This window comes from Cupressus sempervirens, chromosome 10, assembly GCF_028749045.1.
Source record: "Cupressus sempervirens isolate cs-2001-9-10 chromosome 10, ASM2874904v1, whole genome shotgun sequence".
In the NCBI taxonomy this organism is placed as follows: Eukaryota; Viridiplantae; Streptophyta; class Pinopsida; order Cupressales; family Cupressaceae; genus Cupressus; species Cupressus sempervirens.
In genome coordinates, this window is record NC_143127.1 from 558416392 (window position 1) to 558443865 (window position 27474).

The following is a 27474-nucleotide window of genomic DNA, read 5'->3' on the forward strand; positions in this document are numbered from 1 at the left end:
TCTCTCATTCATAACAGTCTCTCCACCCAGCTGGTCTTTAAGACAATACCTCTTTGTCCTATGCTTTCCTTTTGTTTTTAGTCTAGAGTATTGAGTAAAGATCATGTTATCATGGACTTGTTCTATTGTATTTTATTTTAAATTTTTAATTCAGTTGTAATCTATTTTCAGAATGAGATCACACATTTCATTATAAAAATGCAAGAGGTGCCCTTTCACTAAGGGAGACAATTCTTATATATTAAATAATTTTAATACAATTATCAATAATTATATTTATCAATATAATAACATTGTCACAATTATTATATTATTGATATAATATAATAATCAATTATATAATAATCATATAGCACAATAAGTATACAATATGATTATATCATCTCTTAATAATATAAATAATCACAACGTGTGATATCTATGTTGGATTGTGGATTCCGACCACAACTTCAATAAAATCAACACTCCCTCTTAGCTAGGGAGGAGTCCATTTTAGGTTGTGTCACAATCGATACAACCATATTTAATAAAGATATCACTTTATGTAATTTCAACCACTATGACTTACATCACTTTACTGATATGGCTATCCTTCAATAGATTCTTTAGTAAGGGAGAGATATTAGAAAAGTCATAATAAATTAATTGATTAGATTCATTAATTAATTAAATAATGTCTTAAATTCATATTATTTGAGACATCATTGTGAATCAGATATGTGAGCCTTGTGAGCTAACTTAAACACTCCCTCTTAGCTAGGGAGATTTCCATATTAGTTCAAGTCATAATGTATTTATCATTATGGTTCACCGTAAACATCACAATGAATTTTAGATATCTCCATATGGCATGTCCTTAGATATCACCTCATGGGATGTCTACCATTGTGGATTTAGATATCTACCATATGGCATGTCCTTGTATATCGCCTCATGCGATATCTACCATTGTGGATTTAGAAAGTTACCATTATGGCGTGTCCATACATACCACCTCATGCACTATCCAGCATCCATCATAGTGGATTTTAAAATATCTACCATTATGGCATGTCCTCGGATACCACCTCATGCGCAATCCACCTTAATGGATTTTAAGATATCTACCATTATGGGTGCCCTTAGATTCCACTTCATGCACTATCCACCATTATGAATTTTAAGATATCTACATATGTAATGGTTATCCATTACTTCATGAGATATCAACCATCATTATGAGATTGTCACCTCACAAACATGGTAAAATGTACAAGTTCCTTATTGTTGTGAGATCGTCACCTCACAAAGATATTCATGACACAAGTACTAGAAAATCACAACAGACTCTCTAATGTTGGTTTTCATGGCATTACATACATGATATCTACCACGAACCAAATTAGACAATGGTAATAAGGGCTTCCCCCCAAACTTCTCATTCGCAGAGAAGAATGCATTAACAAGGGATCGCACCTAGAACTTCTCCCTCACAAAGAAGAACTCATTAAGCAAATCTTCATGATGATAAGGCTCTTTGAAATAGATATCAAGTTCTTGACCCCTTCATCCAAGGTTGCTTTGATGAATTGTCAAACTTCTTTTGAATGGAGACCCCCTCTCAATAGGGCCAACATTCTCGCTGCATTGATTGTCATAACAAAGCTTGAGTCGATTCCCTAGTTGACCAAACAAGGAGCTATGTGAGGTACACTGTTACATGAACTTGTTGATACTCAGCAGAAGGATTTGACACACTCCCTTTTTCTGCTCAAGCTCCCACTAATTGTCATATCCTCCTCTTGGAGGAAATTGATCACAAGAGAAATCATCTCGACATGGTCTACTCCCTTTGAGCCAATATGACCAAGATCCTTAGACGTCAACTGAAGTAAATCCTCTAGATGCTTCTTCTAACATGGAAGCATGCATGGTCCCAATCATGGAAGATGTCTTTCTCATTGTTTGAGATTAAAATAAAAATCCCTTCGCAGAATACTCTCTCAATGAGAGAATACTTGTCTCGACTCTCAACTGTCATTTACGAAGTTACTGATTCAGATGCAGATTTCAAAGCGGATTCAGGAAGCGGATACGGGATGCGGGAATTTACTTTTTTTTGGATGCGGGAAGAAGCTTGTAAATATACAAAAACAAATCATTTGATAGTATGACCATGATACTTCACCTTTTATCAAAATGCAAGAAATAGCAAGACAAGTTTATTCCACATTGACTACATGAGAGAGTGAAGCCACATGAGGATGTTATAGAAGAAAAATAGTGAGGCTTATGTGGTATGCTGGATTGAATTGGTAAATTGCAAATTGTTTGGAGTGGTCGTCTTCAAGGGTTTGTGAGGACGAAAACTCTCATGAGAACCAATCTTTATGCATCATTAAATTGTAACAAACATGCATGAAAGTGTTAGATTTCTGGTTTGATAGTTTGAATTTCATAGCAAAATTTGGGAAGTAGTTAAGGAGCTTGAAGATACACTTTTTGTCATAGTCATTCCCAGTCCTCTAGCTCTTGGAAGCCCAGACATGTTAGATTGAAGCTTAATATTATTCCTTAATTGATGGCCATCTATGGACACTGTTGTTCACTACAGAGATATGTACTAAAGGAGATTTAAGGGTTCGAATACATACTTATAGCTTGTACATTGTGAGGACATTGAGGGTTTGCATTTTAAGTGTTGCAACACATTGCTAGGCTATATGTTACTAGGCCTGTATTTCCACAGACTTATAAAATACTGTCTGAACTTGTTTGGACTTTACATGGTTGATTAATGCTAATTTGGGGAGCAACAACGGGTAGATCTGTTGTTTGAAGAGTTTGTGGCCTTATTCTCCATAGATCAAACTATACATGCTGAGAACATTGATTGAATTTGCATAGATAATTCATGGCGACTAGAAGCCCTATGGATGCTTCTAGGAAGCCATCTGTAGGCTACTGGATGTGTCCAGAAGCCAGATATTGGCTTTTGTATCTGGCTTTTGGACGCATCTGGGAGCTTGTGGATGGCTTCTGGCTTGTGGACACATCCAAGAGCCTACATATGGCTTCCTGGAAGAATTGACAAGGCTTCCAAAGTCCATAGTTCCAAGAATCATGGAGATTCATGCGATTCACATGATTCGGCGATTCGATTCAAGCCAAACGATTTTTTGTGAATCGGTGAATCAAATCAGCGATAAAGGGTTTATGAAATAAGTTGCTCACTAAATTTCAAGGGTTTTCTTAATTTGCTGATTCGTTGGCGATTCGATTCCGATTCATGACCCATTCACGATTCGATTCGGCCTTGCCGATTCTGATCCGATTCTGATTCCTGTAACTTTGTTCCAAATGCATCCAACACCCGTTTGCATCTGCATCGGACTCCAGCTTCCAGGAGGCTAAATCGCTAACTTAGATCCTTTAAAATCCCTGATGCCTCCATCTCTTACATTAATCCCTTGGCAGCATTCCTGTTGCACCATTCTTTTCCTGCAAGAACATCCCTAAGGACCAAAGAAAAGAACAAGAGCATAACAAGGTAAATGACTCTTATAGTACATACAAGAATTATGAGAAGAGGTCAAATTAAAAAGTGTTCTCAAGAGAGAATACCTATCTCACTATTCTGGTTCACCATCTCCCACAGTAGCTATTTCCTCTGAATAATTACTCTCCCAGTTATTACAATTTGTAGATGCCAGCTTCCTGTGTAAAACTAAGTATGCATCATTTGCACCAGCTCTTCATGAACAACAATATCATCCTTATCAGTAGCTAGTTCTTCTAGCTATCTGGCAGCTCTGCACTTTCTTTGCCAATTACCAGGCTCACCAAATCTCTTTGTAGGCCACTGACCTTTCATTCTGGTAGCAACTATCTGTATGTGGCAACTATTACCTTCAAATAGATGTGGCAACTATGATCATGATCAGAACTGTATAGCAGACCTTTTGTATTAATATCAGTTCACTTACAATAAGTTGGATGTGTAGTTTTAGACGTAGTTTCAGAAGTAAATTATAGTAGTGTGTTACAATTTGGAAGATGGGTTATTGTCCAAGTGTTGCTATCAACAATGAATTGTGAATTATGTTCTTGGGTTCATTTTTTTTTTTTTATGTTGTTATTTTAATATTACGTGCACATAGACAATAATTCTAAATTATGAATGCATATTGAGCACTGAGTTTGACTATTGAAATGTTGTATGTAAAGGTTCTTTGATGTTTAAATGACATGCTTTATCCATGTTTTCCATGAATATAATGTATATATGCAAATTTTCCTATATATTTTATATTTTTTCTATATTTATATAGCTCTCCCCTTTGTCATCCTCTTGCCGTCCCCAAACTTGGCTAAAAATTTGCCCTTCCAAAAACTTGAACCCTTGTCCCCTGCCATCACTATCCCAAAAACTTGGGGTAACATTGTATACTTACATTTACATTCTTCAGTTTACCAAATACCCAAGTTGTCGATTTGGGTTCAAGGACAGGTTTGAGTACAAAAATCCAGTATGTGGATTCGTGATTTTTTTCCCATAATGATTCGTATGTGTTCATGTGTATGTATAAATATATATGTGCATTATATGTTCGAAAAATAAGAGATACATAATTGTAAAATTAATTCATTTTATAGTATGTATCTATGATGCTTGATCATTGATTAATGTCAAATGTCAAAGATAAATATTATGATTAATAATTTAAATACTTTATTATTGGTCTATGTGATGTAGCCTAAAAGTCGTAATTGGATAATATGCTTGCTAGTTACACGTGCGAATCTAATTTTAAAAAAAAAAGTTTTCTACAAGTTGTAACTTATTTGATATAATAGGTTCATTTTAGGTTTGTTTCTCCTTTTTTGATATATATTTTGTTAGTCTGCTCAAAAAACTTTTGGAGTTTCAAATTGCAAGAAAACTTGAAACTTTTTGAATACTTGTATTGTACAGTTATGTTTGATGATTTTTTTTTGTAATCGTCTAACTATTCATAATTAGAGCCCATGTTGAGGCCTTAATACCCAAAACATTCTTCATGTCACCCACGAGGATGCAAAATAGCCACTTGGTCTTTAGAAAAAGTTTTGTACTCCTCTATTACCAATATTCTATGCTTCTGCTTCAGCTTCAGCTGGAGTCTGACTTAGCACTCACCCATTGTATTTGTTAAGCCTTGAGATTGGCTATGTTGCCAACTTTGTTTCAGGAAGATTTTTACTTTGCCTTTTAAAATAATTCATCATATTTAATAAAGACACCTAAATATGAGATTAGAAACTTCAAAATGGATTCAAGAGTAAAGCTATTTCAATTTTTTTCCTTAATGTTGATTCCAATCTTTGCATTCTATTTTATATTACACTAATACATTGTATATCTTTTTGTTTTTGTTTTTCTGCATTAAGACTTCCCTATCTTTCACCTATAGATGCATATTCAAATAAAGTCATATAATTATTTCTAATGTCACACAAGAATTTGGACATAGTGATCAAATTATGCACATAAGTGATATGTATGTATGTATGTATGTATGTATATATATATATATATATATATATATATATATATATATATATATATATATATATATATATATATATATATATATATATATATATATATATATATATATATAAAGATATAGGGATTGATGTAAGAAAAGAGGCTAAACAATTTCAAGGTCAGGCAAAAGATCGACAAAGATAGTATTAAAATAGTTGTCTTTGAATGAATTTATTAGTTGATAAGTAGGAGATAATTTCCACAGCAAGTCAAATTGTGATATTGCTATCAGGATTTAACTGTGTGATTTTTGAGTCAAACTCATTGACCCATGTCTCATGAGTAGTGATTCAACATGAATCCATCTCTCAAGAGAATAAATGGAACACTTAGCACTCATTGGATCTAGGTGATGCTCACAGGGGTGAAGCACTGAGACTTCCCGAGAGCTCACCCATCCCAGTACTACTCCAGCCTGAGCACACTTAACTACGGAGTTTCCTCCATGGTTAAACCCAAAGCTTGTAACCCCATTTGCAAAACCTTCACCAAGTGTTGTGCCTTATGAACCATTCATTAGAAAGCCCCTTAAGCTCATCAGTTGATAAGTAGGAGATAAGTTCCACAACAAGTCAAATTGTGATATTGCTATCAGGATTTAATTGTGTGATTTTTGAGTCAAACTCATTGACCCATGTTTCACGAGTAGTGATTCAACATGAATCCATCTCTCATGAGAATAAATGTAACACTTAACACTCATTGGCTCTAGGTGATGCTCACAGGGGTGAACCACCGAGACTTCCCGAGAGGTCACCCATCCTAGTGCTACTCAAGCCTAAGCGAGCTTAACTATGGAGTTTCGTCCATGGTTAAACCCAAAGCTTGCAACCCCATTTGCAAAATCTTCACCAAGTGTTGTGCCTTATAAACCATGGTTAATGACCAGATAGGGCGGGGTAGTCTTTTTATTGATTAGGCAGCCACTACAGAGGTAGGGGTAGTTAGCCGATCTCAGCACGCTAGTCAATCTCGGAATGTTAGCCGATCTCAGTATGCTAGTCAATCTTGGAATGTTAGCTAGCTATATGATTAACACATGCAAGTCGTATTAGTGTTTCCAAGATTCCCCTATTCATCTAATAAATGGTTCATAAGGCACAACACTTGGTGAAGGTTTTGCAAATGGGGTTGCAAGCTTTGGGTTTAACCATGGAGGAAACTCCGTAGTTAAGTGCGCTCAAGCTGGAGTAGTACTAGGATGGGTGACCCCTCGGGAAGTCCCAGTGCTTCACCCCTGTGAGAATCACCTAGATCCAATGAGTGCTAAGTGTTCCTTTTATTCTCATGAGAGATGGAGTCATGTTGAATCACTACTCATGAAACATGGGTCAATGAGTTTGACTCAAAAATCACACAATTAAATCTTGATAGCAATATCACGAATTTATTTGTATAAAGTGAATGTTGCTCCTAAATGCATTACCAATAAGTATATTGATACAATTCAACAAGAAGTTATGTTTTTATCCAAATTAGATAATAATTTAAATACATGAAGGTATTGTGGTAATGTAAATGATTGAAAAATTCAGTATATCACATTGACTCATGCAACTATAATTTTTAAGGGTTTATTACGATTTACAAAGAATATGTTTCTTGGTGCAAACATTAGAAATGATAGAAGTAACGGGTTATGGAGAAATACATTACAATTCATAAAAAAGTTATGTAAGAAGAAATAATTGAAATATTTCCTAGTATCATCAAAATTGAAAGAAGATAACTACATATCAAACATTGAATATATTGTGGTATTGTCATAGTATTTATTTTTTAATGATTTTCCAATGGTTAATATCTAGTAGATTTGATAAATATTACTTTTTTCTTTTAATGTTCTAAAAAGTTAAATTTTTTAACTTCTAAATAAAAATATTAGTCAATTTTATTCTTTAATGTAGGAAAACAATGGATGGTCTTTCTCACATCTGCTGAAAATATATTGTTCGTAGAGATTTGAATCTTGCAAATGTTTTGCTAAATTTTGAATGCAACTATCTTCATGGAAAATTTCAGAGTTAAACTACGATAGTTGAATTTTGAGATTTTTGCATGAAGATAGTTGTGTTGAATTTTTAAAAAATATTTGCAGGAGTCAAATTTCTATAAATAATATTTTTTGTGGATGCGAGAAAAACCATCAATTATTTTCTCGATATTAAAGGAAAAATTGATTAGTTTTTAATTTAGAAGCTCTTTCTCACATCTGCTGAAAATATATTGTTCGTAGAGATTTTAATCTTGCAAATGTTTTGCTAAATTTTGAATGCAACTATCTTCATGGAAAATTTCAGAGTTAAACTACGATAGTTGAATTTTGAGATTTTTGCATGAAGATAGTTGTGTTGAATTTTTAAAAAATATTTGCAGGAGTCAAATTTCTATGAATAATATTTTTTGTGGATGTGAGAAAAACCATCAATTATTTTCTCGATATTAAAGGAAAAATTGATTAGTTTTTAATTTAGAAGTTCTAAAAGAAATAAATTTTTAGTAAAACAAAATAAAAAAAGTAATATATTAACAAATTTAATACACAAATCATATGAATAATTTTTTCATGAATATTAATTTATTTCTTTTCTAATTCATTTTCTTTCTCATTTTCAATGTTTGTCATATGAAACATACATTCTTCTTGTCCATTAGTAAAGTGTTATAAATAACAGTTGCATTGATCTAACACAATATATCGGAACTTCTCAATGTTTGTATAACCATAGTATCATGCAGTCATATGATGATTATCTAATTTTCATAAAAGCATAATTTCTTATTGAGTTATATCAATATATTTTTTCTTTGTGTTTGAAAACAATATTCTTTATATTCTCTTGCCACCTTTCCTGATCTCTTCCCTAATCTTAAAATTGGATATTGTCATGTTAATTGTTCTCTGCAGCTCAGTTTTAAATTAACTGAAAAAATCGTTAGAGAGTGCAAGCATCGAAGTCTAACACCTGATATAATCATTTCCCAATTAATGAAGTCAACAAACATCAATTCAATGGCAACACAAAGAATCTTTGTAGCATTTCATGATCAAGAAGCAACACAATTCCAACTATAGGTTAAACATGAAGAATAGTCATTGATGCAGCTACTGTAAGATATTTTAATAAACAAGAAAATAATTTATATGTTAGTCACATGTTCATTAACTATATGAGCACATTTCTTCTTTTGGCAACTAATAGTTCCAAAAATACATAGCAATCCCTATGTCATCTTGGAAAAAAAACTTTTCTTCAGCAACAACACCAAGAACATTGCTTCTCTTTCTAAAGAATGTTGTACACAATGGCACAAGAGGTACAATTATTATTAGACCAATTCTATCCACTTTCATTGACACACTCAATGAAGAATGTACCAAATCTTTTATCTAAACACTAGCTCCCTCAAATATCCAAGCAACCAACAAAAACAATCAATATTATAAATACTCACAGCCATTGCCGTTGACTAAATTCAAAACACATTTCATACTTCTACTTAAATCTTTCTTCCAATGGTAGGTAATTGGAACCTTGAAAACAAAGAATGTGCACCTTTCACTATACCGGTCACCTTAAATTTTGTGCCAACCACACAGCTTTCATATGTCACACTGCAAGAACCACGACTTTTGTACATCAACCCTTCTGTAATGTTTCCACTTTAGCAATTGTCCAGTTGTGTGACTGTTAGCCTTTTATTTTATTTTATTTTATTTTATTTTATTTATCCCACATTGCTTGTGTAAAGTGGTCAACCCTATGAAGTAGGAATAAAAGGAGAGCTTGTAGCTATTGATAGGCATGGTGGAATATGAGAAGAACATGGATGTGTGAGTTACAGATCTGTTCTTGGCATTAGAGGACGTCTATCCTCTCTTGTGATATTCTAGATGTCATTCCCTTGGGGTTTGGCCTTTGGAATTTATTTCTATCAACTTCATTAACAGACAATTTGGGTGCATTTCCAGTTACAGGCAGATTGGGTGTAATTAGTGAGTTGAAGAGTTTGTTATGTATTTGATTTTATGGTGCTGGAGTAATTAGTTAGTTTGCTTTGTATTTAATTTTATTAGTTTGAAGACTAATATTATTTCAGCAGTAGTTCAATCTTCAGTTTGCATAAATTCCTTGTTCATGTTATGTGGTTTCAAAATCTATGCAAAAAATATTAAAATCTCTATCAGTAGTTGGTTCAGTTTTTGGGCATTTCTAGGGTGCCCATTACAATGGTATCAGAGCTATAAGTCCTGCTATCCTCTGGAGGTCTTATAGAGAATTTAGGATAGCCGGATAAAGGGAAAAGTGTTTGACAAAATGTCAAAACACTAATATCAGAAATTAAAAGGGCTAAGCATTTATGTTTAAGCATTTATGTTTGAGCATGTGACAGGGGCTTTATAATTTTCACAATACCAGAGCAAGACAAAGTAGGAGTTCAGACTTGCAGAGCGAATAGGCTAGTTCATCCATGCAGAGGGACATACAATCCAATCATACAAACACAGAGGAGATATTCTTTGAACAAGACAACAGTGTGGGTGACCGAGATGACATGAATATAGGATTAGGTGGAGGCAGGAATACCAGTCCAAATCAAGACGATGTAATGTTTAGAGGGTTACTGGGTAAATTAGAGGAGGGGCAGCATATGCAACAGGAGCAGAATAGGCGAATGGATATGATGTTGCAGCTTATGGCTAGACAGATGGGCATCAATATTAATCTAGGTGATGTCAACAATGGAAACAATAATAATGGAGGTCGAGGCAACAACAATGGTCCTAAGAGTAACATTAATGGTAATAATGGACATGACAATAATGAGAATGAAGCTAATAACTTTAGACATGTTGCACACCTAGCTTGAACAGCGAGCTCAAGACCTCTTCTACCCACCTTCCCACCCAAAGATCTAGTTCAACCAATTAATGAACCGCAGATTATCGAGTTACAGGATCAGTTCAGGAGGGACTAGGAGTTTTAGGCGAATATTTCCCTCAGATATTTCCAGGCTAGTGGACTGGAGTTTCAGGCGGATATTTCCCTCAGAGATTATATGGACTTGAGGATGAGACACATGCCCAGATTAGGAGGGAGAAATCAAAAGTTTGAGCTGAGAAAGAAAGTTGGGAAACTTTCTTTACCTTATTATGATGCTTTAGGGAAGATGACCGCACGAGCTTGGGTGCAAAAGGTAAATACATACTTGCGGTTGAATCCTATGCTTTAGAAGGAGGCTATAAAGTATGCGGCTATTCACTTGGATGGACTGACGCATGAGTGGTGGCACCATGGCATGGTAACCTTGGGGCATAATTAGATCACATCTTACGAGTTCACTGAGAAGCTCATAGAGAGATTTGATATTAGGGATCCCGAGTTATAGTTTAAGGAGTTGGCACAACTCAAGCAGTGGGGATTAGTTCAGACGTCTATCAGTGAATTTCAGAGGTTAACTATGTTGGTCACAAATATTTTAGAGAGGAGGTTAGTAGTGTTGTTTATGGATGAACTCTCAAATCCCTTGCAAGGTTGGGTCAAGGGGCATGACCCAGCTACGTTATAGGAGGCCACTAAAAAAGCTTGTGACTTAGCACCTTCTTCCTTTAGGAGCAGATCTCAACACAGGAATTCATATATGAAAAAGGACAAAGGAGAAGGACAAAAAATCTTTTCACAAGGATGCACAGCCAAAAGGGATAAGTTGGATAATGACATCCTGAATGAGTTAAGAAAGAAACTATGTTTTCATTGCAAAGAGCCTTGGATTTATCTCATAAGTGTCCTCTCAAGGCTAAGGCAAATTAAATGGAGTATTTCTCAGTAGAGGAGTCACAGTCAAAGAGGGAGGATTAACACTATGATTCAGGTGAGGATAGCACTATAGAGGAGAGCAACATTCCTAAGGATGAGAAGTCATTGGCACGATTAACAGGGGCTCATAAGGCAATCACATTTAAGGTTAGGGGTACCATCCAGGGGCAGAAAGTGATCTCACTCATTGAGACTGGGGCTACACATAATTTCATAGATGTACAGTTGGTAGCCAAGAGAGGTTTACAGATCAAGGAGCACGTTGGGTTTAGAGTCATGGTAGCTAATGGTGACAAATTATTATGCACTCGAAAGATATCTAATCTTCACATCAAGGTAGGAGATGGCTATGAGTTGGAGGATGAGTTCTATGTAGTAGACATGGGAGACTATGATGTCATCCTCAACATGACATGGATGGCCTTGCTAGTCAACTTTACACTCAACCTAGCAAAATTAGAGATGAGTTTTCAGCATGAGGGGAGAACTATTGTACTTAGAGGACTTTCAGATGGGAGTTGCAGAGTAGTCTCCTTGGGGAGAATGTAGAGAAATTTTCAGCATAATGACATAGAGTGGGCAGTAGAATGTTTTACTATGCTAGCTTCACGGGATAGATGAGTTGCTTGATGAATTGCATGGTGCATGCTTTTTTACGAAGATTGATTTTTAGTCAGGGTATCATCAAATCAGGATGAGGGAGGACATTGAGAAGACAACTTTTCAGTGTCACTATGGCCACTTCGAGTTTTTGGTTATGCCATTTGGACTAACCAATGCCCCTGCTACATTCTAAAGTTGCATGAATCAAGTATTCAGGGGGCAGCTTAGGAGATTTGTCCTGATTTTCTTTGATGACATTTTAGTCTTCAGTAAGCCATGGGAGGAGCATTTACAACATCTTGAGATTGTGTTGTCCATTTTGGAGAAAGAGTCATTATATGCCAAAGAATCTAAGTGTGAGTTTGGGTTGACTAAGCTACTATACCATGGGCATATCATCAACGCAGATGGAGTTCGGGAAGATCACGAAAAGATTAGAGCTATTGTTGATTGGTGTACTCCTATGAACCTTACACAGCTTAAGGGGTTCTTTGGTATCTACGGTTTTTATAGGAGATTTGTTAAGCGTTTTTCACAGATTGCTGCACCCTTGACAAACCTTACCAGGAAAGGGGCCTTTGCATGGATAGGGGCAGCTCAGAGAAGCTTCGATCATTTCAAGAAGGTGATGTCATGATGTCCACTACTAGCTCTATCGCACTTCACAAAGCCATTTGAGCTTCATTGTGATGCATCAGGAGATGGGATTGGGGCAATCTTGATGCAGGAGAAGCATCCCATTGTTTTTGAGATTAGGAAGCTCTGTGGAGTAGAGAGGAGATATTCCATCTATGATCGGGAGATGTTGCCTATTATGCATGCATTAGCCAAGTTTTGGCCCTACCTCATTGGGGGGAAGTTTGTTATCAAGACTGATCACAACAACATCAAATACTTCATGAGTCAGCGAGATTTGAATGATAGACAATAGAAGTGGATTACGAAGTTGCAGGCTTATGACTTTGACATTGAGTTTGTCAAAGGGAAGAAGAATGTGTTGGCAGATGCTTTATCCAGGAGACCTCATATTTGTGCTCTAACTGAGATTATAGGAGATTGGAGAAATAAGATCACAACAGAGTATGCAAGGGACACTTGGGCTTCCGGAGTGATTGCAGGCACCATACAGGATGATCGTTATATGGTGATGGACAGATTGATCAAGTAACAGGGTAGGATATATTTGATTCCTTTATCACAGTTTATGGAGGTAATACTGAAGGCAATTCATGATGCACCTACAACTAGACATCTAGGGGTCTTTAAGAACTACAGGTAGATCCATGAGCGGTTTACATGGAAAGGGCTCAAGTATGATGTTCAGAAGCATGTCAGGGAGTATGCAGTTTCTCAACAGAATAAGGGAGAGCACGCATATCTTGTAGGGTTGTTATAGCCTTTGCCCATTTCGGATAGGAAATGGGAAAGTATTTCTATGGACTTCATCACCGAGTTACTACGACTATAGGGGAGAGATTGCATCTATGTAGTAATTGACCGGCTGACAAAGTTTTCTCACTTCTTTGCTATTCCATCTACCTATACAGCAACATAGGTGGCCAATCTTTTCTTCAGAGAGATATTCAGGTTACATGAGCTACCTAGCTTCATTGTTAGTGACCAGGATAGTAAATTTATGAGTGTTTTTTGGTAGGAATTGTTTGGATTGTGCAACACAAATCTTACACCTAGCACTAGTTATCATCCGCAGACAGATGGGTAGACGAAGATTGTGAATAAATGGGTGGAAGGATATTTGAGGAACTATGTGACTGCACAACAGAGAGCTTGGGTCAAATGGCTACATATGGGAGAGCATTGTTATAACACCACTTATCCTATGTCCATCAAGATGACTCCATTCATGGCACTGTATGGTTATGAAACAATTAGCTTCATAGATCTAGTTTTGGGGGATAGTAGAGTGCCCAAAGCCAAAGACTTCTTGCAGGGTAGTCAGGATATTTTGAGGGTGCTCAGGGAGAATATATAGCAAGCCCAGAATCGGCAGAAATTGTACGCTGATCAGCACTGAATAGAGCACAATTTTGAGTTTGGGGACATGGTTTACTTGAGGCTACAACCATATAGATAGTCATCACTCAAGAAGAGCAGAGCAGAGAAGTTGAAGCCTAGATTTTATGGTCCCCATAGAGTTATTCGCAGGGTGGGTGCTTATGAGATTGAGCTTCCAGAGGGCAGTCGGGTGCATAATGTGTTTCATGTGTCGAGGCTTAAGAAAGCCATTGGTTAGAGCGTTGTGCCTTCTGTAGATTTGCCACCATTAGACGAGGAGGGGAAGCTCGTATTGATTCCTGAGGCTATACTGGATACCAGGGAAAGAACTTTGCGAAACAAGGTGATTAAAGAATATTTAGTCAAATGGAGACACCTACCAGAGGAAGATGCTACTTGGGAGAGTGAGTAGGTGCTACAGCAAACAAGACTAAGATTTCTTGAGGACAAGCAATGTCAAAGAGGGCAGACTGTAATGTTCCCACTTTAGCAGATGTCTAGTTGTGTGACCGTTAGCCTTTTATTTTATTTTATTTTATTTTATTTATCCCACATTGCTTGTGTAAAGTGGTCAACCCTATGAAGTAGGAATAAAAGGAGAGCTCGTAGCTATTGTTAGGCACGGTGGAATATGAGAAGAACATGGATGTGTGAGTTACAGATCTATTCTTGGCATTTGAGGACGTTTATCCTCTCTTGTGACATTCTAGATGTCATTCCGTTGGGGTTTGGCCTTTGGAATTCATTGCTATCAACTTCATTAACAGGCAGCTTGGGCACATTTCCAGCTATAGACAGATTGGGTGTAATTAGTGAGTTGAAGAGTTTGTTATGTATTTGATTTTATGATGGGGAGTAATTAGTGAGTTTGCTTTGTATTTAATTTTATTAGTTTGAAAACTAATATTATTTCAATAGTAGTTCAATCTTCAGTTTGCATAAATTCCTTCTTATTCATGTTATGTGGTTTCAAATTCTATGCAAAAAACATTAAAATCTCTATCAGCAATTGGTTTAGTTTTTGGGCATTTCCAGGGTGCCCATTACACCTCCTTGCAATGCATTATTGAAACTGAAGATGGAATTCTTGACCGCAACTTGCACAACAAATTGCACAATGAAAACCTTCACGAACTTACACAAATACCATTCAAAAATTATAAGAAAGACTTGTCCACAACTATCTTCCTTGTGTGGAAGTTTGAGTACCATGAATAATTCCACCATGTAATTTGAAAATATTATTATTTACAATAAATTTTGACATAATTGTAGAGTGTGTAAACTAAGGTTGCCATTTCCAAAAAGTTTTTGCTTGACTACATGCCACTCTTGAAGGTAATGCCAACTTCACACATTTTATTCCTCAAAAGTTGAACATTTATGTGCTTGAAATTAATTATTCTGTAACGTGTTTTTTCTTGTGTTAACAAATGCCAAGAATTCTTAGTCCTTTTCTTGTATAAAAAGTTGAAGAAATTGCCCATCTATGGTCTTTGTACGTACTATATGACTCTGGATTTTACTATGCAATGCTTTACTAATGTTTGCATCTATCCTTATAATAATTGCATTATTAGCTCATATGGTTTAGTGAATCAGAAGTGCCAATTCTAAGTGAAATCGGTACTTCCTCACTATACCTATTTGTTTACAGAATTCTTGGGAGACAATAGACTCTTCAAGTCTTTAACAACTAAAGCCTTGTAATCCTTTAGTGAAAACTATTTTGAATCATGTGATTGAACATGAGAACTATGAAGTTGGGTTTTATGAGGGTTATGCTTGTATGCTCCACCTTCAAGGAGTACTACAAAATTTGCGTGATGTTACCAATATCGTAGATATCTCAGGGTTGAGTGGAGAAAAACTTAAGATAATGATACTTTCCTAGAATGACTGGATACCGAAGTAGATGTGCGTGGAAGCTCGGAGGCGGATGGGTATCCAATTCTACACGTTACAAGTATAACAAATAGATCAAGCAACTACCAAACACGTTACAAGTGTAATAGACAGATCAACACGTTACAAGTGTAACAAACAGATCAATATAACAATAGGTAAAGAAACTATATACATGAGCTAGAGACTAAATAAAAGAATATATCATAATAGTTCAAACATTTGAATAAGAACAATACAATCTTCATTTAAAAAGTTTAATTAATGCTGATAGGCATTCTACAATGGCAGAATGGGGGAGTGAGATGGTGTGTCTGTATTAATGTTAACTTTTATTCTTCTAGGTTAAATTTGACAACCATCTACACGTCAAAAGTTTAAATTTTATTATAAATAGAATAATACTTTTAAAAATAATTTAATAAATACCACATAAAATATCCATATAAATCATTATATTTGGAAATATAAATCATCCATTTTGTAAGAAATTAAAATAAAAAGCTTAAGTTAGCAAAAAGCTAAATAAATGGGGATAAAAGAAATATAAATAATTTTAAATGTAGTAAATTAAATTATAATTATTTTATAGTGGATCATATCTATTGGTATTTTTTTAGATAGATTTATTTAAGATATTTATACTAGTTAAGAATTAAATTGAATCTTTAAACTGTAAGAAGTAGAATTGAAGTACAAAAAAGTATTATAGACAATAAGTACAATAATGAAACTAAACTAGGATACATGAGATTAAATAATGGTAACTGAATTACAAGATAGGGATTAGGGTATCTTATTGCATCCAGGTATTTGAGTCTTCATTCTGTTTCCATTTAGGTCTGATGTATCTTGGGAGGGAAAACATCACCGAGGAATTGTTTACTACCCATCCACAGACCTATTGAATCAGTTGGTGTGACCATAATTTTATCGAGTGTTGCATAAATTTAAGCATCTTCTCTTGCTACTTAAGTATTGTATCTCTCTATCATGCCCAGGTCTGAATACGTAGTGACATGTCAGAGTATAAGTAACAAGACGAGAAGGGTTTTTATTTCTTTAGTCAAACGATTCCACTCTAATAGTCCCTTAATGTTGTTGTTGTAACAGCTTTAATGGTGTGATAATAACAAATTGCCTTTTCATCATTACTTAAGTTCATATTAATCAGCATGATCATATGTTCAAAATCTTAAGCAACAATATGTTTCTACTTTCAAAAGTCAAGTGAATACCATAGATCTAGTCTTTTGTGAAACTGGTAAGAACATGAACTCTCATTTCAGTGTTGATATGAACAACATATCCTCTATTTAAAATGTGAATTATGAGCAGTGTATACATTGTTCCCAATATTGATTATGAACAGAATAACAACATTGTTAGTGTTGGGTAAAAGAAATCCCCACCCCATTTAAAATATTGGTAAAATAAATAGTTTCTAAGCTGTATTCTGAATGCTGCAGGCAACAGTATAGCACTATTGTAAATGGTGAAATAGAAAACACATAAACCCCGTTTTAAATGCTGGTACCGAACATTTGAAATGTTGTTTTTAATCAGCATTAATATTCTCTTCCAATTGTTGGAAGAATAAACAACTGTTTTTCACTTGCTGTTTTAAACAAAAATATCACTAAAACCCTCATTCGAAAATAGTGGAAGAAAAAGAATAGCTGTACACAACTCAATGTTGCTAGTCAACAATCAAGAACATAGCGTTGGAATCTTCTATTATTATTTATGGAGCCCTTCCATCACATTTAAAAGGGAGTAAATTTAATCAACCCAGCCATTTAACAGAGAGAGAAACTAGAATTCCCTTTTCAACTCAGCTCTTCTCAATTTGTGAAGAAATTAGAAGGAAAATAAGAAATAAATCAAAGTTTCTAAAAATCTGATTGACCCCTTTTAAATTCTTCTAGCACTCTTTTTGTTTAACAATAAGAATTCATGGATAAGGAAACCAAGAGTAAAAAACAACTTCTAAAGCTTCTTCCTATTGTAGAAACTTTTCTATGAAGTTTAAAAGTAGAATTCCAGGAACTCAAAACCATAACAACAGCAATCAATGCTTATCTACGTGCCTGGTAATGTATTCTCAGATTTAGAAGAAGAATCAAACTCAACACTGCTCTTCCTCCTGTGGGTCCTGATGGAAATTTAGAGTCCCAAATGTGATGCCAAGGAGAGACTCTTCATATTCACAAGGTGTAATCCTCGTCTTCAAATGTGCTCCTGCCATACTTACAATTATTCAGTTTCAGTTGCATTGTGCATATTGGAAGTATTGTTCAGAAAATTTGTTGAACCTGGAAACATATTCAGGACATGAATTGATTATGACTGGATAATATTCAGAAACAAGGAAGCGTTGTGATCATAACAAGATAGCAGTGTAAGTATATATATCATTCACTTTTACTCATTGAGAAATTAGTATCAGGGTTGCAGGTTCAGATTGTTCAAAAAGCTATGACCAGGGGATACTTATATATGTAGAAAATTAGAACACAAGACAAAAAAGAAACTAAACAAGAGAGAAAGTCATAGAGAGGAGAAGCCATGGAGAAACCCAGAAAATGGGCTCTGCTGATCACAGGCCCAATCCATTCTATTTATAAGCAAATACATCATAAATGTATAGCAGACTGTAGGAAGAAGTTAGCTATGGAATTTATAATGGACAGTTGAAATGGACAGCTGAATGGTTGGCTGCACATGGAAAATGAGTGGTCTGTGCTGACCACCGACCACTGAACATTCTGGAAAATGCTGACTGTTTGGGAAATAATTAATTTATTCTAACATCACCCCATAAATTAATTATCATATTTTTATTTTTTTTTAAATCCCGCCATAGTCTAGAGACGATGGGTCCTGGCCTTAAGCCTTGTTAGGTACCCATTTACAATCAATTATCAAATGCTTTCACTCATCTTGTTTCCCTCATCATAATCACTCTAGGTTTTGTACGGATTACCCATAACCGATGCAATATCAAAGTGGTTTTAAGTTCACCACAAACTTCTCAAACATCACAGAAATGGTTTCAAGATCACCATAAACTTTGTACTCAAATGGTTTACAAACCAAGCACTCATTGGTTCTAATGACCACGAATCATCACTATGCGGAAACTATCACCACTCTGGGCCTTTCTTTTTTGTACTTGCATCAAACTAAATATTGAGTCCATATAAAAAGAAATCCATCTACCGAGATACATGGGTACCCAGCCGCTGTACTCGCTAGTTCTATAGGAATCCTTTTCACATACATGGTTCATCAATATGTCAAACCAAAAAACCTTTAGGGTGTCGGGCACAACCGATAATGCACCCCATACATTCATATAGCCCATTAACAATAATTACTAATTCAATTTTCATCACTTGGTTGGGGATATCAATGCGACCAAATTCTGTTACATGACCACTATCAAGAACATCGTATCTTTCAAATTCTCATTTCCAATCTCAACACTTTTATCCAATCAGCGCACACACAGACCTTTGCACCATGACAACAAACTGTAGCATGCCATCTCTTTTCCTAATGAATGCTAACTCCTACAACTGATTTATAATACTCCACACATATTTCAAAATAAAGTACTATTAATAATAACAAAATTAGCTTTCACCTTCAATTTTAGCTTCCTTCTTTTCATGGCTTCTCTCTTTCTCATAGCACTCCTTTGATATTTTCTTGTCACATTAGAAATATGTATGCAATCTTTGGCTCTCCCGCTTGCACAAAGTTGCTCCACATCCCACAAACATATGAATAACAACTTGACATTCCCGCATTAATAGCAATCCAACACTCTTGAGTTGCTTCAAATCAGCAATGCTTCTTTATTTTTGATTATCCACTCCAATTTCACACATTACCAACAATATCATACTTTCAATTTCTCTTCCTTCTAGCAATATCTTTCTTTGGCACAAGTTATCCTTTAACACAATATGCTGTCTCGTTAACTGACTACATCACAAATCACATTCTTCGCCCAAATACACCATCAACCATCTTCCATTCAAAGACAATATCAATCATCTTTCACAATGGCTTGAACATTCACTCTCACACATGATAACAATCTCTTTTGAGGAAATTTCTTTGGATCTCCTTTGCAACACTTTTTTCCTCTTTCAGCTCACTTAACAAATTAACATTCACAGAACTTCAATCCAGCTCCATAATGGGCAGCCTTCTCACAACAGCAGCCTTCTTCACAAGACATTAGCAATCATATCACAATCTTTCACTCCGCATCTTTCAATCACAATATTTCACTCGTTGCTTTCTCAAGACTTTAGGATCATTTACCATAAGCTCTGATACCATGTAGAAAACTAGAACACAAGACAAAAAAAGAAACTAAACAAGAGAGAAAGTCATAGAGAGGAGAAGCCATGGAGAAACCCAGAAAATGGGCTCTGCTGATCACAGGCCCAATCCATTCTATTTATAAGCAAATACATCATAAATGTATAGTAGACTGTAGGAAGAAGTTAGCTATGGAATTTATAATAGACAGTTGAAATGGACAGCTGAATGGTTGGCTGCACATGGAAAATGAGTGGTCTGTGCTGACCACCGACCACTAAACATTCTGGAAAATGCTGACTGTTTGGGAAATAATTAATTTATTCTAACAATAAATACATTGGAGTCCATGATTAAATTAAATGAAGTGATAATGCTGGTGTAATAAGAGTGAACAGAGCAGTGAACAGAGATTGACCATTATAGAAGCAGCGGTGGAATGTATGTACAATGAGGGAAATATACATTGTAAATATATTTTAAAACAATGATGAATCCCGAGAAAAGTATAGTACCTGCAGCAGTTTGGAATCTTCAAAGAATATGATGGGATGAGAATAACCATATGCAATAGAACGAAGCGGAGCCTTGAAATCATTATTTTACCATGGTCAAGGTCGGATCAATCTGGAAAATACCCTATGTAGAAGTTCAAAGCCGTCACTGGAACAAATAGTATTCGACCCAGGAGTGTCGTACATATGGGTGCCATCGTTGGCAAAGCATATTAGATACAATACCGAAATTGATCCCCATGCTGTTAAGCAAATACTCCAGAATTCATGCTTGACGTCAAAACCGAACCTGAACAGAGTCGAGTCATCTTATTCAATCATAATTGTAATGCTTGTTCAATAGCCAACTCCTAATATTTTTTGTTTTTTTTTTGCAGGAGTATACACAAGGAAAAGAACGATGAATTCCAGCATTCGAATGTTAATTGAGGATTAAATGTTATGATGCCCAGACAAGGTGATTATCAACATCCAAACGGAGAATGGCATAGTTGCTATTGTGTGACGTGCGTGGGCTTTGCGTTAGAACTCAGGATGATATAATTGCGTTAAGCCTGCTTAGGAGGAATTGTATATGATCCACAATCATACAGAGCATTGAATCACCGCTGCGATGAAGAAAGTCTGGAGCGATGTAACATAGTTGCCGTGCGTGTCTTTCAAGCGGAAATTCAAAATCCAGCATTAATCAAATTACCCAATTTATCCGGGAGAAAGTTTATTGGCATTGATACATCATCTATGTTCATATCCTATTATTATCCAAAGTTTGTATTTAGAATAAACTTCCAAAACATTCAAAGGGAATTAACGATAGTTTGTAGTTATGTAGAGTTGCATCATTTTGAAAAGATTAGATGCTGAATTACGTTCATATAATTGATCCACTGCGTCTTGATTACTAAATTGTTTATAATTGATGTGCGTAAAATTTTATGAAATTGTACGTTTAAAACTTATAATATTGACTTTGTTGCCCTTTTAATTTTGGCATTGGTCTTCATATCTTCTTTCCTTTGAAGAATTAATATATTTATTTGTTGCAATAATCCATAATAATAATTATTTAAAACATTGTTACATTTATACAATCATTTACTTTTGTTATTAATTCATAATTTGCAAGTTTAAAGTTTTATGTAATTCTTGTCATCAAGAAAACTTTCATCACATTCACATTCTAATCAATCTGCTACAAAGATCTTGGATTTAAGTGATTTATTCAGGATCATGTACACCTACCTTGGCCTTGTAGAGCCATAAGCACAGGGAAATCAAATTTCACTGTTTAGTTCCGTCAAGTTGGCCATAACCGATTGGATATCCTAGCATCGAGTTGGCAAGACTTGTAGGATTCCAATCTGCAACTTTGGGAACCAATAGGTTTCTTGTTGAAAATGGTGATGAAAGACCAAAAGCAACCAATGGCAACTTGCTTGTATGAGTTTCTTTTCTCATGTTTGTAAACAATGCCCCTCAAATTGAACTATTTTTGCTTTTTTATGTCACGTGATTCCTCCTCAAAGTTATGGCATTTCATTTCATTGTGACCAATGCTTTATCATGCTAAATGCATGTTTGCAATTTTGGCATGACTCTTCCTCATGGATTTTGCTGGTTGGGTTTTCTAATTGATAGATCAAAATGTACATCTTTTAATTTTAGTCTCCCCCTTTAAAGGGTACTCTAAATTTGTATCCAACTTGAAACTTAGGAAATAATTAGAGTTTATTGCTCGTTTATTTTACAATAAAAAAATAATGAAGGCTACTTTTTGAAAAAGATGAGTAAAAAAATTTTAAGACCAAAAGAAATACAACAAGGAGAACTCAACAAGGAGCTCTATCCTAAGCAACAAGTTCATCAAATTCTTGCACCATCTCAAAGGGAAGTTGCCCCCTATCCATAATATTCCAGCCTAGAGCATGACTAGAAGCCCATTTGGCTAAACAATTAGTAGCTCTGTTCCATTCACGAGGAATATAAATAAACCTAATAAACTCAAAAGAGGTACATGAGAATAATCTGATTAACAACAGTGGCTAGCTGCCAACTAACATCCTCAAGCTCCTGTGAGAAAAGCAAGTTCACCACCACTTGGGAATCAGACTCAGATAATCTTGCTCCATCCCTGCAAGCAACATTATTCCACAATATATAAAATAGCTTGAGCTTCCATGAGATCGTTAGTGTAATCACCCTTGTGAACTGAGAAAAAAAATTTAACGTCACCATAACTACAACGAGCCATTCCCCCAATACCAACAGGGCCTAGATTCCCTCGGGAAGAACCATCAGTGCTAATTTTCAGAACTCAATGGGGAGGAGTCCAATGCCCATCCCAATTCACCCGCCCTTTCCTCTGATGTCGAGGCTGCCTGTACACTCTTGGAAACCTTTGAGCTGCAACCCCATTCTGAAGATCAAAATTGAGGCGATTGTATATAGCAAGATCAACCGGATCCATACCCCCATCTAGCGCACACTTCATTTGAATAGTGTCCTGAAGAGAATGTGAGATCTTCCACCAAAGATGCATAACACCAAGTCGAACATCTTGGAAGATTTGATGATTCCTCTCCAACCATATATGTCAGAGCATAAACGATGGGCCAGCAATCCAAGTAGCATGGAGAGGACAAGACTTGGAGGGAGCACTGCCCAAGCGGGCCCAAAACTCAGTTAAAGAGGAAGCGTGCCTACAAGAGCAACCCCAAGCACTCCACCAAAGGTTTCATAGTTGAGTAGAATATAAGCAATAGAAGAATAGATGGGAAATAGACTCCTCCCCATTACCACACAAAACAGAATAAGAGGGGCCTTGAAATCCAAGTTTACAAAGATTATCCCACGTAAGATAACGGTTGTGAGCCACTAGCCACATGAAAAAATTGCACTTAGACCAAGAAACTTTATGCCAAACTTGCTTCCACCAAGGGACCTAAGCATCCCCAAATAATTGTCTAGTTAGCTCCCGATACCCAGTAGAGACATGATATTTACCAGACAAGGTACCTCCCCAAACCAAAACATCTGGATCTAGCAAAGAGGAACACTCTCTAGAGGCCAGAATTTGAGAAAGCTCATGACGATCCACGTCTGTGCCTCCAGGAGGCCAATAAGAAGAGTTCTTCCATTTGTAACCAACAATAAGTCCCAATTGATAAGGAGTTTTGTAATGAGCCACTTTATCCCATCCAGCAGCATGAAAAGAATCATAAAGAGTCTAAAGATGAGGGTACATGGATAATATGGATAGGAATCCATCCCAAGCATTAGACCAAAACAAAGCCTCAAAACCTCCCTTACATATCTAGAACAGACCTCTCTTGACTAACACAACACCAATCTTCAGAGTATGACAAACCATTGAGCCATGACCTTCAAGAGGAAGTACAAAAATAGAGCAAGGATCAGCACCATGAAATATTTATGGGTGATAATACAAGCCCAAAGTTGATGTTGTCCAGAGCACCATCGCCAATAAAGCTTAGCGGCCAATACTTGACTACTTAAGAGAGTTGATCGAAGACCAAGACCACCTTCCTTTTTAGGCCTACAAACAGTCTCCCAGCTAATCAAGCTCCATTTAGTGCTATGGAAATTACCACTCCAAAGGAATTGTTGAGAAAGAGCATCAAACTCCTTGAGAAAGTAAACAGGACGAGCCTAAACCATGCTTCTATAAGTAGGAAGAGCTTGGATAATAGATTGAAGAAGAGTAACCCAAACAACAATAGAAAGCCATTTGGGAGTCCAATGATTTACCTTATCCCGAAGTTTGGTAATCAAATTTTTCCAAAAGAGACATGGCTGCCTAGAAACAACAATAGAGATGCCAAGATAAGTCAAAGGAAGCGACCCAATCTGAAACTGCAGGATACTAGCAATCCTATGCTGAATAGAATCATGAGTGTTAAAAAAGTAAATGGAAGATTTGTGCTCATTAACTTTTTGGCCTGAAGCTGCCAAATAAATGTCTAGAGTATGTTGAAAGGATTCAACTTCCTTGATCCTAGCAAGACCTGCAAGAGCAGAATCATCAACAAATTGAAGGTGGGAAAGAGTAGGTAAACCATTACCCCACCACTACCCCTAAATAGAATTCTAGGACACCTAATACTTAATGAATCTGCCCAAGCTCTTAGCCATGATGATGAATAGATATGGGAAGATAGGGTCACCTTGGCAGAGGCCTCTAGAGGCACCAAATAGTTGAGAAGGTTGACCATTAAGAAGAACAAAAAAAGGGGCAGAAGTAACACAACTCGTAGTCCAACTCATCCAGTTTGAGCTAAAGCCAAAAGTAAGAAGAATAGTCCTTAGGAAACTCCATTTAACTCTATCGTAGGCCTTAGCGATATCCAACTTAACAAAGATTTCTCTCTCCCTTGAAGTAGCCATAGAGTGAATAGCCTCAGTAGCAATAACCACTCCATCCAAAAAAATTCTTCCAGCAACAAAACCATCTTGTTCTTCTGAGATAATAATGGAAAGCCACTTTTTAATTCTCTCAGCAATCAACTTAGTAATAACTTTGTAAACCACATTACATAAGGCAATTGGTCTAAAAAACTCCAATTGATTAACACCCTCTCTCTTTGGAATAAGAGTCAAGAAAATAGAATTCAATGCCTGAAGCATTTGCTTGCTAGAATAGGATTCCTTAACCAACTCCAACAAATCATGATTAATGATGTCCCAAAGAACTCAATTGGAAAGCCATCAAGACCAGGAGCCTTCCCCTTAGGCATGCCAAAGACCACCTCCTCTAGCTCTTCCAAAGATATTGGTCGCATGAGATAATCATTCATTTCCTAAGTGATAAGGGACGAAATACAAGACAAAATAATATTTTCTTCATTATTAGTAGGAGGAGAGTCCTTAGAGAAGAGGGTAGAAAAGTATCGAGTAGGCTCCTGGAACAAAGCTGGCAAGGAAGTCAGTTGGATACCTTAAGAATTAACCAAAGAAGATATATTGCTCTGATTTCGACGAGATTGCACCATTTTATGGAAAAAGGCAGTGTTCCAATCACCTTCATGGAGCCAATCAACTCTAGCCTTTTGCTTCCAAAAAATCTCCTCTCAAAGTTTCCATTCTTCTAGAGCTCTAGAAGCAAGAGATTCAGCCCTTCCAAGATCCTCCGAGAAACCCCGATCTCTAATCTACCTTGTGATGACATCAAGATCTTCCTGAACAAGCCTCTTCATAGAGTGAAAGTTCCCAAAACATTGTCTATTCCATATCCTGAGCCGACTTTTAACATATTGAAGCCTTTTAGAAAATGAGAACATAGCAATACCATATGTAGGAGTGCCATCTTTCCACCAACATAAAACAAAATCACGAAGAGAGGAGTCACAAAGCCACATCAACTAGAACTTAAAAGGAGGAAACTTTGGAACAAGCCCCAATAGCATAAAATTTGATTGGCCAATGATCAGAACCCCTCCAATCTAGGATTTTCGAAGAGAGAGTAAGGGTGCCACTAACCCAGAAACAATAAACAAGAAATCTATCCAAACGTTCTAACATACACTAGTACATTTTTAGACCAAAATTTTTAACCATCTATTAAAATGTTTTGGATAACACTCCCATGGAAGAAGATGATAATGTGCCAGAGGACATGATTGAACAAGATGGTATTGGGGCAGGTGATGAAGAGGCTCACAATGATGGTACTAGAAAATCCGATAATGATGATGAAGATGGTCTTGATATACCTTTACTTGAGAAGACGCACGAGCCCTTATATGAAGGCTCCCAAATAACTCTACTCTTGGCTATAGTGTTGTTGGTGAACTTAAAGGTTATGAATGGTAAATTCAATGTAGCAATGTCACGTATGCTAAGGTATGCCATTTTTGTCATCTTCAATGTTAGCATACAATTACTATTCATTATATTAACAATGTATATTTGTTGTTGTAGGTTGATTAGTGAGTCTTTGTTACCACCATTAGAAATTTTGCCTCTCGTACTGAGAATTATTTAACATTGTGAATCAGTTTGGAATGAAGTATCAGACAATACATGCATGTCCCAATGATCACATTCTATATCATAAACAACATGAATTTGCAACAAAATACCTTGATTGCCATATTCATAGATATTGGTTAGATTAAATAACAAAAAAGGTACCACACAAGTTTCTTCAGTACATTCCCATTATTTCACATCTTCAACGATTATTCAGGTTCGCTAGCTTGGCACAATTATTGGATTACCATGCACACAATAGAAGTCAAGATGACATTATGTGAATGCCTGCTAATGGTTCTACATTTCAAGAGGTAGAAGAAACATGGTCACACTTTAAAGAAGAACCTCGTAATTTGAAGTTTTCATTGGTAGTGGATGGTATCACTTCATATGGAGATATGAGATCTGTTTACTCACTGTGGCCTATTTTTGTTATTAACAATAACATTCCTCTTTGGATGTCCATAATGTTGTCAATGATTGTGCCAGGTATTTTTTCATTTTATAGTTATCTAAATTAATTTATAAACAGTGCATGAAAATGGTCATAATAATTATGTAATGTTTATCTTCATTTAATTACTAGGTAAGTACCAAGTTAAAGACATGAACATGTATATTCAGTCCCTAATTGACGAGTTGTTGAAGTTATGAAATGATGTCACTATGTATGACATCTCTAGACCAATAGGACACCGATAATTTCAATTCCATTCAA

General features: G+C 35.9%; 1 long non-coding RNA gene across 1 annotated transcript in view; it reads left to right on the forward strand.

Annotated features, from left to right (window-relative positions):
* LOC149535109 (uncharacterized) overlaps nt 1-21639 on the forward strand; it is a 30658-nt gene extending 9019 nt beyond the window's left edge. Inside the window, exon 3 of the long non-coding RNA XR_016357738.1 lies at nt 21143-21639. This is a non-coding gene — a long non-coding RNA (uncharacterized LOC149535109). The remainder of the gene's footprint in view (nt 1-21142) is intronic.
* Nucleotides 21640-27474: the final 5835 nt, after the last annotated feature.